The sequence below is a fragment of the Bos mutus genome, chromosome 9 (assembly GCF_027580195.1).
Source record: "Bos mutus isolate GX-2022 chromosome 9, NWIPB_WYAK_1.1, whole genome shotgun sequence".
NCBI classification, from domain to species: Eukaryota; Metazoa; Chordata; class Mammalia; order Artiodactyla; family Bovidae; genus Bos; species Bos mutus.
Genome location: NC_091625.1, coordinates 27,997,599 through 28,013,280, shown reverse-complemented (window position 1 = coordinate 28,013,280; position 15,682 = coordinate 27,997,599). Strand labels below are relative to the sequence as shown.

Here is a 15,682-nt window from a genome sequence, read left to right as displayed (position 1 = left end):
GGTCCATCTAGTCAAAGCTATGGTTGTTCCAGTAGTCATGTATGGATGTGAGAGTCAGACTATAAAGGAAGCTGAGTGCTGAAGAACTGATGCTTTTGAACTGGAGTGTTGGAGAACACTCTTGAGAATCCCTTGGACTATAAGAAGATCCAACCAGTCAATCCTAAAGGAAATCAGTCCTGAATATTCATTGGAAGGACTGATGCTGAAGCTGAAATTCCAATACTTTGGCCACCTGATGCAAAGAACTGACTCATTAGAAAGGACCCTGATGCTGGGAAAGATTGAAGGCAGGAGGAGAAGGGGATGACAGAGGATGAGATGGTTGGATGGCATCACTGACTTGATGGACATGAGTTTGAGCAAGCTCCGGGAGTTGGTGATGGACAGGGAAGTCTGGTGTGCTATAGTCAATGGTGTCACAAAGAGTCAGACACGATTGAGTGACTAAACTGAGCTGACCAAGGCATCAAACTGAATGAAATCTGTCTTGCAGCTCACAGTCTTTAAATCCTTCCTGCCTTACCTCCCCTTCCCATTCCTAATTGGTTATTCTGGCCTACTTCTTTTACAGTGACTTTCACACATTTACACTTTCTTACCAAGACTAAATCTTTCATAGCGACCATTTTATAATAGGGTTGAAATGCTGGCTTTTTTCATCTGTATTATATTTTTATGGCTTGCTACAAGTAAGGAAGAATAACTCATACATTAATTAGCTTTCTGTCTGTGATTTTATTAAAACCACTTGCTAGCTAAAAGATCTCACTTTGACTGTAGCTGTCTTTTTGATAAAAACTTGAGTGAAGCTAAAATTCATTTGAAACAGCAAATTAAAATTTGCACATACTTGTGAGTCCCAAATGCTGAAACTATTGGAAATAAAAGAAATTTATTCAAAAAAACAAATGCTTAGAAATGGTAAGAACATATGGTTAGAATCTCAAGTTAATGACCTTGGCATACATAAGTGCTACCCTGGAGTTATCTGGAGCCCTCAGCTCATGAAGCCTTTTACAGCATTGTGGAAATTAGATTCTACTCTGAGTGAGATAGAAGCCTCAATAGAGGTAGAAGTAGATGGGGATAGGTCTCCATTGGCCTGGAGTCTCCACAACTATAATGAGTGGAGTCTCTTTTTAACATGTAGCATGAACAAGAAATAAATTTTGTCAAAATTGCTGAAATTTTTAGGTTTTCTATTGTTATGTTGTTACAGTGTGACTTTGCTTACAGAAATAGATGATGGTACCTGAATGAGGGTAGTTCTTAAAGACAGTGAGGAAGGGTCCTCTATGTCAAAGGTAAATTTTACAGGATTTAACAATGGGTTGAGCAAAAGAAATAAAGGAATCACTGGTGACTAGGGAGATTTGGGCTGAAGCAGAAAAAAATTGTCACAATAATTTACTGACAAGAGGAAAAGAGAGTGTAGGGAACACTAGGGTATGTATACATGAAGATTTATTTTTTATAAACCATATTAATTTGGGCATGTGCAATAGATATTTAAATGGAGATATGGAATAGGAAAGTGGATAGGTGAGTGTGGAACTGAGGGAGATATCAGAGCTGGAGACATACATTTGAGACTCATTATCCTAAAGACAGTATTAAAACCATGGAACTATATGAGGTCATGTTAGAAGTGAGTACAGAGAAAGAGACAGGATTGAGCCCTGGGTTGCTTCCACTTTTCGATGCCAGAAAGAAAGGAAGGAAACCAGCAAAAATAGACCTAGAAGGAGTGACCAGAGTGTTAAAAGGAGAAAATATTGTCCAAGAGGCTGAGTGAAGAAAGAGGGATCAGCTATTAAATGCTCTTGAGAACTGAGAATCCACATTTGGATGTGGTAATGTGGAGGTCAGTAGTGCCCTTAACGAGAATTGTGTGAGTTCAAAAGCCTACATACAGTGAATACATGCAAGACTGGGAGAAGAGTATAGACAACCCATAATGAGTTTAGTTTCTCAAGGGGATTTGAGAAATGGGACATTAATCTGAGACAAATTGCTGTCAACAACAGGATGTGCGTTTTAATGTATAAGAGATGTTATAGCACATTAAAGGCTGCTGGGAATGACCAGTAGAAGTCAAAATGAGTTTTCAGAGCAAAGAATTGCTGGAGAAACATTCCTGAGCTAGCAGACCAAAATAGCTTATTGTGCACAAGTGCAAAAGTTGTTCTTGTATGAACATCTTACTGTATTGTATTGTGTTGCATTGCATTGTATTCAGCCAAGAAGGCAGGAGCTGTAAGGAGATGGATGAAGCACATTAGTGGATTCCATGGTCAGAGTTCATGAAATCTGTCTTCTAAGTTTTATTTTCTAAGGGAACTAGGAAACAAGATGTTCAGCTGATAGAGAAAAAGGGTGAAAGGGTGAAGAATGATTGAAAAGGGGAGAAAAGCTTGGCAATAGTAGCCTCAGAAAGGAGACAGCGAACTCTTAGGCTTCCATTCCTAAAAAGGTAACAGAATCACTTGGCAGCACCATTTCAAAAGATTCAGTATTTACTTGAAAAATGTCCACTGAACCACTGGATGTAGGCATAATAGAGCAATAATAGGTAATATGAATTTCTAAGAGTATAAATATAGTGAATATACCTATTTTTAGGAAGAAGAGGGCCCAAGCATTTCATCTATTCTTTTAATAGACATATTTCACATATTTTATATTGCCCTTTTTTTTTTTTTTTTCCTCTGTCCTTTGATTTGTGTAACTTGAGTATGTACCCAACTCTACATCAGTACAGTATCTTTCAGGATAATTATTTTTATCTGCCTCTGATTCTGAGGTATTTTAGCAATGGCCTTTTCATTTGTTCATCTTTTTGACTTTTGTTCTATGATAAGATAGCTAATAGGACTATGATTGACTTACATAATTGCTACTTTTTTCACCTAAAACGGAAATTGTTTCGAGGAAAAAATATTTCTTTTGATTACAGAAGTATTATATATGCCCCACCATGTCTTCTTCATAAGTAACAGGCAAATTTCCTAAAGCATAATCACAATTCATATTTTCCAGCTTGAAAACTCTTATTGTCTGAAAGCTTTATTTCCCCTGTCTTTTGTATTACCATTGTTATACTATCCTTTCTACTTTAAGTTCATTGTCATTGGAGTTTTCCTTCTGAGATGTTTCAAGATATTTCTTTACCCTGAGGGCAATTAATCATTTTTCCATATATGCTGCATATTTTACTTTCTTTTTTCATAGTGTCCTGGGTTTATGCAGACATTAATAAAACATACTCTGATTAGATTCAGAGTAATGTTTTATGCTATAGCAGACAGACAGGAGAAAAAGTCTGAATTTAGGTTATATACAGTAAACATTGACTATGACCTCATTTCCTAGAATCAACTCTTGGCCAGTATTTTTTTTTTTTAAATAATAATCAGTTAGGAGTTTGACAAATGGCCAAATTAAAATCATCATTTAAAAAAAATACTGCACTTCAAAAATTAATTCAGACATGAGTTTAATTTAGCCTGATATTTAATTGTGAAAAAATACAATCTTATGAGTCTCCTTAAATTTAACATAATAATTCTCCTTGTAAGATTAACCTCCACAAATCACAGAGACATACCCATTCTTCTGCTTGAACACTTGGAATGTTAGACTTCATTGACTGAAAAGACTTCTTATATTATCTTGAACATCCCAGAGTATCTTCTTTTAATTTCAACCATTGAGTCCTAACCCTCAGGGGTAGTAAAGAGTAAGTACACCTAAATAGGAGAGCACATTAAGGTTACAAACATGGTGACGCCCACTCTGGTTTCTTGTTTCCATATTAAATGCCTACATTCTCAAGGTAGTCCATTCTGAATATAATCCGGTTTATTTTTTAAAATATTTTCTAAAATTAAAGACCCTTATCCAAGGAAGGTTCTAATACGGCAAGGTACAGTGGAAAGATTTCATTCTTTACTCTAGACCGTAATGTTCTGATTGAAGAAACCTGCCATTTCGTTTGCTTTTGGGGGGCTACATTATATTACATTAGTCTGTTTTGAGTTGCTTTCTAAAACACTTAAGTATTTTCTTCACGGATGGTAGCTAAAAAATTTCCTTATGCTATTCTGTAAATAAATTAAAAAATAAAATTATCCATATTTCCACCAGCTAGAAATAGCTTCTTGAAGGGAATTCTTATGTTGTTGGGTTTTTTCCTCATGTAATAACTATTCCACCTCATTGTGGTGTTATTATCCTAATTTAGCTTTGAGGGAATCAACTTCATTCTTCCAATCTCAGTCCAAATATCTTGGACAAGTTATTTAATCATTCTGATTAAGGGATAGGACCTATGGTCTAAGCTAAAATAATCAGATTATTCCTTCACTCTCATCACAAAGGTTAGCTCAGGAACAAATCCGTAAGAACCAATGTGACTCAATTCAGGTTTTCTGTTTGAGCTCTCAGGAAGCCAGTCTATTCTTTTTCTCATAGGACATGAATAGGAGAGGATGCAGGGCAGGCCATATCTGATATGGCCAATTTGCAATCACGTGGGCCAACGTCAGGGAAACAGAGTCTAAAAATGAAGAGAGATAAACCTCATTCTAATGATATCATTTGACCCCTAGGTCAAGATGAACTCAAAGACACTTTACTCTGAAACTGTATTTGCAAAAACCAATAAATTCTCTATTTCAGAGGGTCTGCCATTTGTGAAAGTAAGTATCTCTAGTGATAAACCACTGTTAAAATTTTATGAGTTCCAGTCTACTGGCTGTTTAAAAATATGATAAATGCACCTAGGTTATTACATAAGCCTGTGGCATCCCTATTCTAAATCTCTAATGGGTACCAACATACTAAAAGAGACACAATTCCTATTCTAAATCTCTAATGGGTACCAACATATTAAAAGAGACACAATTTCTATACTTATCCTCAGTGTGAGCTTTTATATTTGCCATACTGTGACAGCGCTCAAAGAGTTTACAAACTCTTATAAATGTCTTTCTGCTTCTTTTCTAAGGTCTTTGAGAACAAGTACCATGTCTTTTGGGGCTTCCTGGGTGGCTCAGTGGTAAATAAACTGCTTGCCAATGCAGGATGCATGGGTTCTACCCCTGGATCAGGAAGACCCCCCCTGGAGGAGGAAATGGCAACCTACTTCAATATTCAAAAAAGTCCGGGAAATCTCCTGGTTAGAGAAACCTGACAGGCTACAGTCCATAGGGTCTCAAAGAGTTGGATACGACTGAGCACACACACACCACATCTTTTATATTGCTAGGTCTCCAATATTTAGCAAATTTCCCTTGGAGATGTTATGCACTGATTAAATATTTGTTGAGTGAAAGAAGGAAAGAAGACATAATTTCTACAAGAAAAAAGAATCAGACTTACATCTTCTTTATTTCCTCCTTTCTTAATGCCTAGCTGCAATATGATCTCAAGAGAATTAGGATAAAAAAAAAAAAAAAAGGAAGAAGAAAGAAAGAAAAGTAAAAGACACTAAGGCAATCTACAATTAGCATTTCATAGAGTTGGAAAGATGTCAAGTGGTTAAAGACAGTAAGCTTTATCTAGTGAGCTTCTTAGTGCCTTTAGTCAATTACTAACTAGTAACCCCAGCCAAGACACTCAACTGCTCCAACCCTGAGTTCCCTTTCTATAAAACAGGTTTTATAATACCTACTTCAAGAGTTGTAAGGATTAAATGAGAGCACAGTGAATAAATTTGACTGTTACTACTATCATTTTAAAGTGCCTTGATAAAAATAACTCATATTGGCTGTGCTAAGTCACTTCAGTCATGTTCAACTCTGCGATCCTATGGACATTAGCCAGCCAGGCTCCTCTGTCCATGGAATTCTCCAGACAAGAAGATTGGAGTGGGTTGCCATGCCCTCCTCCAGAGGATCTTTCCAACCCAGGGATCAAACCTGCATTTCTTACATCTGTATTGGCAGGCGTGTTCTTTACCACTAGTGCCATCTGGGAAGCCCTTTATATACAGTATGTAAATGTTAATCCCAAATGCCTAATTTATTCTTTCCAGGATTATTATTCAGAGTACTCTGTCTTCCATGGCTTCTTTCATTAATGTGACCTGATCATTCATAAGAACACTTGTGATGGGCAAGATCCTAAGAGGGTCTCCAAGACTTCCTGCTTCCTTGGTGTTCAGGCCTTGCATAGTCCTTCAGTTGGTATATATGGTAAATTTCCTACCATGGTATGTTATATGGCACATGCATGCATGTTTAGTTGCTCAGTTGTGACACCATGGACTGTAGCCCACAGGTTCCTCTGTCTATGGGATTGTCCCGGCAAGATTACTGGAGCGGGTTGCCATTTCTTACTCTAGGGGATCTTCCCCACCCAAGGATCGAACCCACATCTCCTGTGGCTCCAGCGTTGGAGATAAATTCTTTACCACTGAGCTACCTGGAAAGCCCTCATATTGGCACAGCTTACTAACTTATTTTGAATATCTTCTTTTGGAATTCCAAGAGAGATGGAATTGAGTAAGATATCATTTTGAAATGTTTTAAGCTTTACTTTTACTGAAAGAAAAATCTTGAGGATTTTTAGGATGCATGATACAAAAAAAATTACTGGGCATTTTGCATCTATATGCTAAGATCACAAGGGAAACTCAGGCTACATAATTTTCCAATAAACTGGTCAAAATCATCCCATGTAAAAAAAACTGTTTCTAACATTTCACTTCCTGTTCCACTCTGTATAATCTCATTAAAATTTAACTCATGGTGTTGGGAAGAGAAAATGTTTTAATGTTAAGTTTTGTTTTTGTTTCTTGTTTCTTCAGAAAATAATTCATTCTGAATATAAACTGTGATCAAAATAATTTACCTTATATGGGTACAGGAAATATTTAAATATCATGATGTGGATGCATACAGGGAAGAAATACTCTACTTATCTACTCTTTTTCTTATGTATTTCAATCCTTCTTGTTGAAAATCTTCACAGATCAGAACACAACTCCCTCATACTCAAGTTTAGGGTTGATTTTATTTCTCTCTTCATTGAGAGGGAAGTCTGGATTCTTTGTAAGAAACACTAAAAAGACTTAAAAATAGTCTCTTTGTATACTCATTTACTTTTTCCAGGCCCGAATATCATTTTTCCTGAATAATTTTTAATATGAACTTTTTCCCTTTCTGAGTTTTAAAAATTTATTTTAAAATTCTTTTTTTTTAAACCGAAACTCCTTTATGTCCTTTCTGCTTTGAGCCCAAGCACACTTTTGTACTGTTCAAACGAAGGCTAGAACATGGGGGATTATCTCAGAGATCCCACAGCATGTCATGACGTTAAATCCCTCTGAAGTATTTTAGCTTCTATCCGGCTAATCCAGATGTGATATAAGAAGCAATCTAGGATCATCAGAGGTAACAAGTCAGCTGACTTTTCAGTACAAAACTTTTCAGTTTTGACTTTCCAGTACAAAACTCATCCTCAAAAGAATGAGCAACTATTGTCTTATATGATTTCTGTGATTACAAAACACTGGAAAATAGATTCTCTTGACTTCAAAGCAATTCAAGCATTGTAAATGTTTTAAATATAGTCAGGCTGCCATCATCTGAACTCATACTTGCAACCTAATCTATTTGGGAATGAAAAGCTTACTTAAAAGTAATCTACTGTTGCCCTATAATTTTGGAGCAACCTGAAATCAAGGCTTGGAATTACTAATTAAATTAGGACCTATTTATGCCAGAGTCCCAATTATTTATTTGTCTGAACAGTTTTTAAAATACGTTCATCTAGAACATTGAATTCAGTTCAGTCACTCAGTTGTGTCTGACTCTGCGACCCATGAACTGCAGCACACCAGGCCTCCCTGTCCATCACCAACGCCAGGAGTTCACTCAAACTCATGTCCATTGAGTCGGGGATGCCATCCAACCATCTCATCCTCTGTCGTCCCCTTCTCCTCCCACCTTCAATCTTTCCCAGCATCAGGGTCTTTTCAAATGAGTCAGCTCTTCGCATCAGGTGGCCAAAGTATCGGAGTTTCAGCTTCCACATCAGTCCTTCCAATGAACACCCAGGACTGATCTCCTTTAGGATGGACTGGTTGGATCTCCTTGCAGTTTAATATAATTGTTCCAATATCACTCATAAGTGTGTGAAGTATCTGTATAATTGATATTAACTGGTAAATCACCACAGAATACATAAAACCCTAAAAAAAATTATTCTAGATTTCAAATTGTCTAACAAATAATGACAAGCTGATGCATTTGTCAAATCTTGCCCAAGTGGGTATGTACAACATACAAAATTCAAATACAAGATAACTTTCTACAATCAAGTGCTTTTCAAATATAAAAAAGATGGAGTGAACATAAAAGCTATAATCTTCTCAAAATACAAGTTTGGAAAATAGAAGGTTGCCCTTTTAGACTGAAACTTAACAGTGAACACATATGAAAGATACCATATATTATCTTGCCAACTATATCTATATCTACACACAACAATATTTCAAAAATTATTTTTAATTACAAATAAATATATTGTCACAGTCTGTAAATTATTTTGAGCTCTGGTAGGTAGAGAAACATATTACAAAAGTTTCTTAAAGTAAAAGATGATAGCCTATGTTTGGTAGGCATAGTTTTTAATGCTATGTTCAAAGCTATAAGGCTCTGTCAAGTATTTTCTGTAGTTTATCAATGACAAAGGAAGATCCTCTATGGAGAAATCAAATAGCTAAAGGTTTTAGTTTGTTCAGAATTTAATAGCATCTGCCTTATGTGGCTTCCCTGATGCTCATATGGTAAAGCGTCTGCCTGCAATGTGGGAGACCTGGGTTCAATCCCTGGGTCAGGAAGATACCCTGAAGAAGGAAATGTCAACCCACTTCAGTAGTCTTGCCTGGAAAATTCCATGGATGGAGGAGCCTAGTAGGCTACAGTCCATGGGGAAGCAAAGAGTCGGACATGACTGAGCGACTTCACTTTCTTTCTTTCTTATACAGTAACTGAAAATATTCTGTGGAAATAGATTCGATTGTTTCTTTTAAATAGCACAAGTTGGATTAATCAGATCTAGTTAACTCATTACCACAAAGGTATTTTAATGTAAGTTCTAATGGAGTAATATAATTGAATGATTTTTTTTAATTTATTTATTTTTAATTGAAGGATAATTGCTTTATAGTATTATGTTAGTATCTACCAAAGATCAACATCAATCAGCCATATGTCTACCCATGTCCCCTCCCACTTGAAATGAATGATTCTTTAAATACATTGCTGTATTTCACAAACTTACCTTTTGCCATTCAATTATGACCAACCTAGATAGCATATTGAAAAGCAGAGATTTTACTTTGCCAACAAAGGTCCATCTAGTCAAGGCTATGGTTTTTCCAGTGGTCATGTATGGATGTGAGAGTTGGACTGTGAAGAAAGCTGAGTCCCGAAGAATTGATGTTTTTGAACTGTGGTGTTGGAGGAGACTCTTGAGAGTCCCTTGGACTGCAAGGAGATCCAACCAGTCCATCCTAAAGGAAATCAGTCCTGGGTGTTCATTGGAAGGACTGATGTTGAAGCTGAAACTCCAATACTTTGGCCACCTCATGTGAAGAGTTGACTCATTGGAAAAGACCCTGATGATGGGAGGGATTAGGGGCAGGAGGAGAAGGGGACGACTGGGAATGAGATGGCTGGATGGCATCACTGACTCAATGGGCATGAGTCTGAGTGAACTCCAGGAGCTGGTGATGGACAAGGAGGCCTGGTGTGCTGTGATTCATGGGGTCGCAAAAAGTCGGACACCACTGAGCGACTGAACTGAACTGAACTGAAGCATCAAGGACACAAACACATATTTTCTAAAACTGAGTCCTTCAATTCAGAATGTATTACTATTGGAGTTTTAGTTTTACCACAACAGCCTCCTAATCTTATATTGTATATCTTGTAAATGTATACCTTCCTTCCTAAGGCAGTCTAGATGAATGCTTCTTCATAATTTGAAAATAACAACTTTTTACTACTGGAGTGTCTGTGGTGCTATCTCTAAAAAAGGCAGATTGTTTTTCTTACCTATGAGCTTATCAATTAATCCTAAATTATCTATCTCTTATGTTTTCAGTTATACCTCATCCCTTTAAGCAGCAGTCTCTCACAAATCTGTTTATCAGGCACTAAATTCACCTCCCAAAGCAAAATTGAAGACTCTTTACTCCTTATACAGTCACACACACGCATATAAAAGAAAGAAACACTACTTTATTCTCATTTTTGGATCTCCATTCCAATCTGGATTTATCCTTTCACTGTTCTTGTCTTTTCTGTCATCACATCACAACTTCTAAGTGACATTTGCCAAGGTGATAATTTTTAACTTCTTGAAACATCCATTTCTAAAATGTCTCTATTACCAAACCCTTTTGCTTTTCTTTTAACCTCTCCCCCAATTCCTTTTAGTCCCTATTACTTTATTTTCCATTTTCTAATGTCTCGATGTTGGGAATTCCCCAGGTCTTGATTCTGTATTCTATTCTCTTCTTTTGACACAATCTCTCCAGGTGATCTCATGTGTTCCCAGGACAATAATTTTGATCTAAATGGACTGCTGTTTTTATGGTTTCACTTCAGTATCTGCTCTGAATTCCAGACCCGCCTCTCTGACTCCTTGGAGTATATGGGCTGTGGAGCCACACCGCCAGAGTTAATGTTCTGGTCCTGACATTTACTGTGTGTCTGAAGCAAGTTACTTAACCTCTCTGTGTCTTGCTGTGCTGTGCTCAGTAGCTCAGTCAATTCCCACTCTTTGAAACCCCCATGAATGGTAGCCCACCAGACTCCTCTGTCCAAAGAATTTTCCAGGCAAAAATATTGGAGCAGGGGTTGCCATTTCCTACTTCAGGGGATGTTCCTGTCCTAAGGATCAAACCCATGTCTCTTGAACCTCCTGCATTGACAGGTGGACTCTTTACTACCACACCACCTGGAAAGCCCCTCTCTGTCTTCAGTGTCTCAATTTTACAAGGATTATTATAAGAGCTTATTTATTTCTCCTAAAGATCGAATGAGTTAGTATATATGCTGCTGCTGCTAAGTCGCTTCAGTCGTGTCCGACTCTGTGCGACCTCATAGACCGCAGCCCACCAGGCTCCTCTGTCCACGGGATTCTCTTGACAAGAATACTGGAGTGGGTTGCCACTTCCTTCTCCAGAGTTAGTATGTATAAAGTACTTAAAATAGTTTCTGATACAAAAGTTGAGAAAATGAAAGGAATCTAGGGTCCAGTGCCTAGGGCTCAGCACCTTCAATGCCAGAACTAGTTCAATCCCTGGTCAGGGAACTAAGATCCTTCATGCTGCATGGTGTGGCCAAAAATAAATTAATAAAATTTTAAAAAATGAATTATGCTGTGTCATATATACCTGAAACAACACACTTGAATTCTAGGTTTTTTCCATTACAGCTTCCCCATTTCAATAAATGACCCCATCTTTGCATTGGTGCACCTCTTCTCTTTTCTCCCTCTAACCCTATTATCTAAATGGGAAAGTACCTGTGTTAAATACAAATCAAAACATTTCTCTCCACTGTAAACACCCGTCAAGAGTTTCCCATCACACTTTTAATAAATTCAAACTCCTGTGCATGTCCCAGGTAGTGCAAGTGGTAAAGAATCCGCCTTCCAATGCAGGAGACTTAAGAGACATGGGTTCGATCCCTGGGTCAGGAAGATGCCCTGGAGAAGGAAATGGCAATCCAGTCCAGTATTTCTTGCCTGGAAAATTCCATGAACAAAGGAGCCTGGCAGGCTACACTCCATAGGCTTGCAAAGAGTAAGACATGACTAAGCACACAGGTAAAATGTCCCTGCATATCCTGACCCCTTGTACCTCCTCTCCCACAAATCATACATATACACACTATCATATACACACCACATTAACACATATAAAGATGTCCTCATCAATGCCTGGATCCTTCCAGTACACTGGATTACAAATAAATGTCTCTGAGAGAGGCTGATGAACCCATTGTTCCCATTGTTATTGCCCAGATTTGTTTCCTCCAAGTCCCTTACCCCGTGTTACACATGTGGACATTATGTTTTCTCAGTCAATGTATGCCTCCCATATCAAACTGTAAGCTCCATTAGGCCAGGGCCTAATTGGTTTATCCACCTTTAGGTATACTAAGCCCTTGGTACAATATAGGCATTTAATGACTATTTCCTGTAGGAATGCATGTAAGAATAAATGAGTGAATTCATCCTTTTCTAGTAGCTTATTTCAGAAAAGTTAGCCTGGTTTTTCAGGATCCTTTTTATTATTTATACTTTTATTCAGATAATTCTTCGGGAAAAAATCATGTTGCTACAGTTTATGTAAAGAACAAATTACATTTGTGTCTCGTGAGCACCTTAAATTGCCCAATTTTATTATGTTGTTTGATTGAGCCATCTTTTGTAGCTTTTAGGGGAACTCAAAGATAGGTTTAGTCATTGTACAATTCAGGTCTTCAAAACCATTTCATATATGAATTTTATCTTCTACAACATTTCTGAAAGAATCTTTATTACAGACACATTGGATAGCCTCTTTCAACTTCCATTCTTCCCTCCTTCCAATTGGAAAAATTGGAATGCAAAAAAAAAAAAAAAAAAAAAAAAACTGTCTTCTGGACTCCCTTGCAGCATAATAAATTTTATTATTTAGATGCTCCTATAAGAGACTGAAAAAAGGCAGGAATGCTTTTGCAAACAAGGCCACTTTAATGTGAGTGAGTGGCTGAGTCTGGCCTCAACACTTTCAGTATCTAGTCTGTGGGTGTGGAAAGACAGGCCTCGAGGCAGCTTTGAAGAACAAAGCAGTTTCCTGGCCAAGAGATAATCTTTGCTGCTCCATAATCCAATGTAGTCTCTTGATACCAATTTTTCCTGTCCTTACAACAATTTTTTGTGCATCCAGTTCCCTGTACATAACCCCTACCGCTTGTATTAACTAGAGTGGTACGTATATCTAGCACTTAGTGAAACTGAAAGTGAAGTCGCTCAGTCGTGCCCAGCTCTTTGAGACCCCATGGATAGTAGCCTGCACCAAGCTCCTCCGCCCATGGGATTTTCAAGGCAAGAGTAGTGGAGTGGATTGCCATTTCCTTCTCCAATCTAGCACTTAAGCCTGATACAAACATAAGGAAGATTTTAAGTTTTTACTTCCTTTCGTCTTTGCTTTTTTAAAAATAGTATTTCTTCAGGGTGAAACACATCTCATAACATTGTAAAAATATATTGGTGATTTTTTTTTTTCATTTCAATTGATATTTTTAGAATGACATATTTGGATTTTTTCACTGTGGACAATTTCAAATATATGCAAACAAGAAATTATTATACTAAATCCCAATGTATCAGTTATCCAGTTTCAATTCATGGACTAGCAACTTTATCTCCTATAAAATCCCACCTATCTTTTCCCTAATAGATCACTAACAAAGTGTGATTTACCAGTTTCAAGCATTAGAAGCTCTTTTATGAAACAGAACTTAAGCCTTAAATTCATTTGCATCTATATAATAGTAAAATATAAATGCAATAAAATAAAATAATAATATAACGTATAAATATGCTCTATAATCATACTAATATGAAAGTTAATAGAAATATAAAAAAATACTGTGATAAAACCCATATATTAAATAAGCATCTAGGCATATTTCACATCTTGCAGATTTGCTACTATTTGGGACTAGAATAATGCTATCAGATGTTCTGCTGTGTTCTTCTAACTATTTTAGGAAAAAATAACATACGAATTGCAGCTTTTTAAGATTTTAGGTTATTCTCAGTTTCTCTTGTTATCTCTAGAAATTTTTACTATTTTAATAATTAGCTTCAAACTGGCTGTTTTTAAAGCATATTTCTCTCTCATGAAAATATAGTTGGAAAATTATTAAACTCTGAAAAGAAACATGGGCTTCCCTGGTGGCTCAGACAGTAAAGAATCCACCTGCAATGTGGGAGACCTGGGTTGGCAACCCACTCCAGTATTCTTGCCTGGAGAATCCCTATGGACAGAGGAGACTGGCAGGCTATAGTCCATGCGGTTGCAAAGAGTCAGACACAACTGAGTGACTAAGAACAGCACAGAACAAAAAGAAACATGAATTGGAGATCAACACTAATTGAATATCTCTGTCTGTCTGTCTCTCTCTCTCTCTCATACACACACATACAAACACAATTTTGAGTATGTAGAAGTTGTGTTAGTGCTCGGTTGCTCAGTCATGTCTGACTCTGTCATCCCATGGACTGTAGCCCACCAGCTCCTCTGTCCATGGAATTTTCTAGGCAAGGATATTGGGGCAGGTTGTGATTTCCTCTTACAGGGCATCTTCTCAACCCAGGGATTGAACTTGGGTTTCCTGGGTCTCCTGCACTGGCAGGAGGATTCTTTCCCACTAAGCACCTGGGAAGCCATTTGGAAGTTAAGATCGTGCAAACAAATAACTTGTGCATATTTTAATCAGGAATTTGAACTGATTGGTAAAAGCCAATAGTATTTCATGTAATTAAATGTAAAAATGACATATAAACAAACCGAAAAATGATTCCAGGGACAAGCTTGATTTTTCCACACTTGCTGAGCAGCCCTCCCCAGATATGCTGTGCAGTCACCCAGTTCAGACCTTGCTTCAGTGGATGAGCACTGGCCTTGCAGGTAAGGATACTGGCATAATTAGTTCTCTTGCCAGTGGTGTACAATCGCACTCTGACATGACTGCTGTGCTAATAACACAGGTCTCCTAGTAGCAGAGACGTATCGGATTTTCCCATCACTCTCTGAACAGAAAAGTGTGGTGCCTTTCCCTTCAAAAACAAAATTCAAATCAAAACTACCACCATATACACACCATTGCATTTTGCCGAAAGCATTTTTCAGGATTTTGCTTTTTCACACCTGTGATAAAGACTTTGACAATTCTAATTCAAAACTTTCCTCTGCAAACACTTCAGTAAAACTGATGGCCCAGGTAAAACCGTGTTTCTCTTTAGCACTCAATCATATAGCTGTCACAGATACAGTGATCCAAGCAATCAACTCTCAGTATCATCATGTGGTAAGAACTGTGTTTTCCCTTTCTTATGATAATGTTAGGGCAAGTACACTGATTGAAACCACCCACCCTGGCCAGGCACCATAGTAACCATTTGCTTGAGTTATTTTACAACAGGAGGTTCTGGTAAGGAACAGGGAACTAATAAGGCTCCACAAACCGGAAGAGTTCGGGAAAGGTCAAAAGGAAACACCACATGTCCAACCGTCTCCCAGAATCCTTCTCTCTGGCATCCATCTTGACTGAACAAGGCGTGTACCACCAGGAAGGACTTGAGTCAGAATGATTGGCTAAGGACAACCAGGAAACTAATCCCATCACCATAAAACCTGAGACTGCAAGCCATGTGGCAGAGCAGTTCTCCTGGGTTCCCTTACCCTACTGCTCTCCACCCGGGTCCCCTTTCCCAATAAAATCTCTTGCTTTGTCAGCACATGTGTCTCCTCGGACAATTCATTTCCCAGTGTTAGACAAGAGCCCAGTTTCGGGCCCTGGAAGGGGTCCCCCTTCCTGCAAGATGCACATTTCACTAGAAGAATAAAGATGCTTTAAACAAAACAAGATAAATGAATGTTCAA

The 15,682-nt window shown here is 37.7% G+C and overlaps 1 protein-coding gene and 1 long non-coding RNA gene across 51 annotated transcripts in view; both read right to left on the bottom strand.

Annotated features, from left to right (window-relative positions):
- The window catches only part of TRDN (triadin), a 415,022-nt gene that overhangs the window by 179,769 nt on the left and 219,571 nt on the right, over positions 1-15,682 (bottom strand). The gene's annotated exons all lie outside the window — the stretch shown is intronic.
- LOC138989135 (uncharacterized) lies at positions 3,611-12,646 on the bottom strand. The gene is made up of 2 exons (XR_011465325.1): positions 7,956-12,646; positions 3,611-3,752 (listed from the first exon to the last, which is right to left on the bottom strand). It is a non-coding gene; the product is annotated as an uncharacterized lncRNA (long non-coding RNA).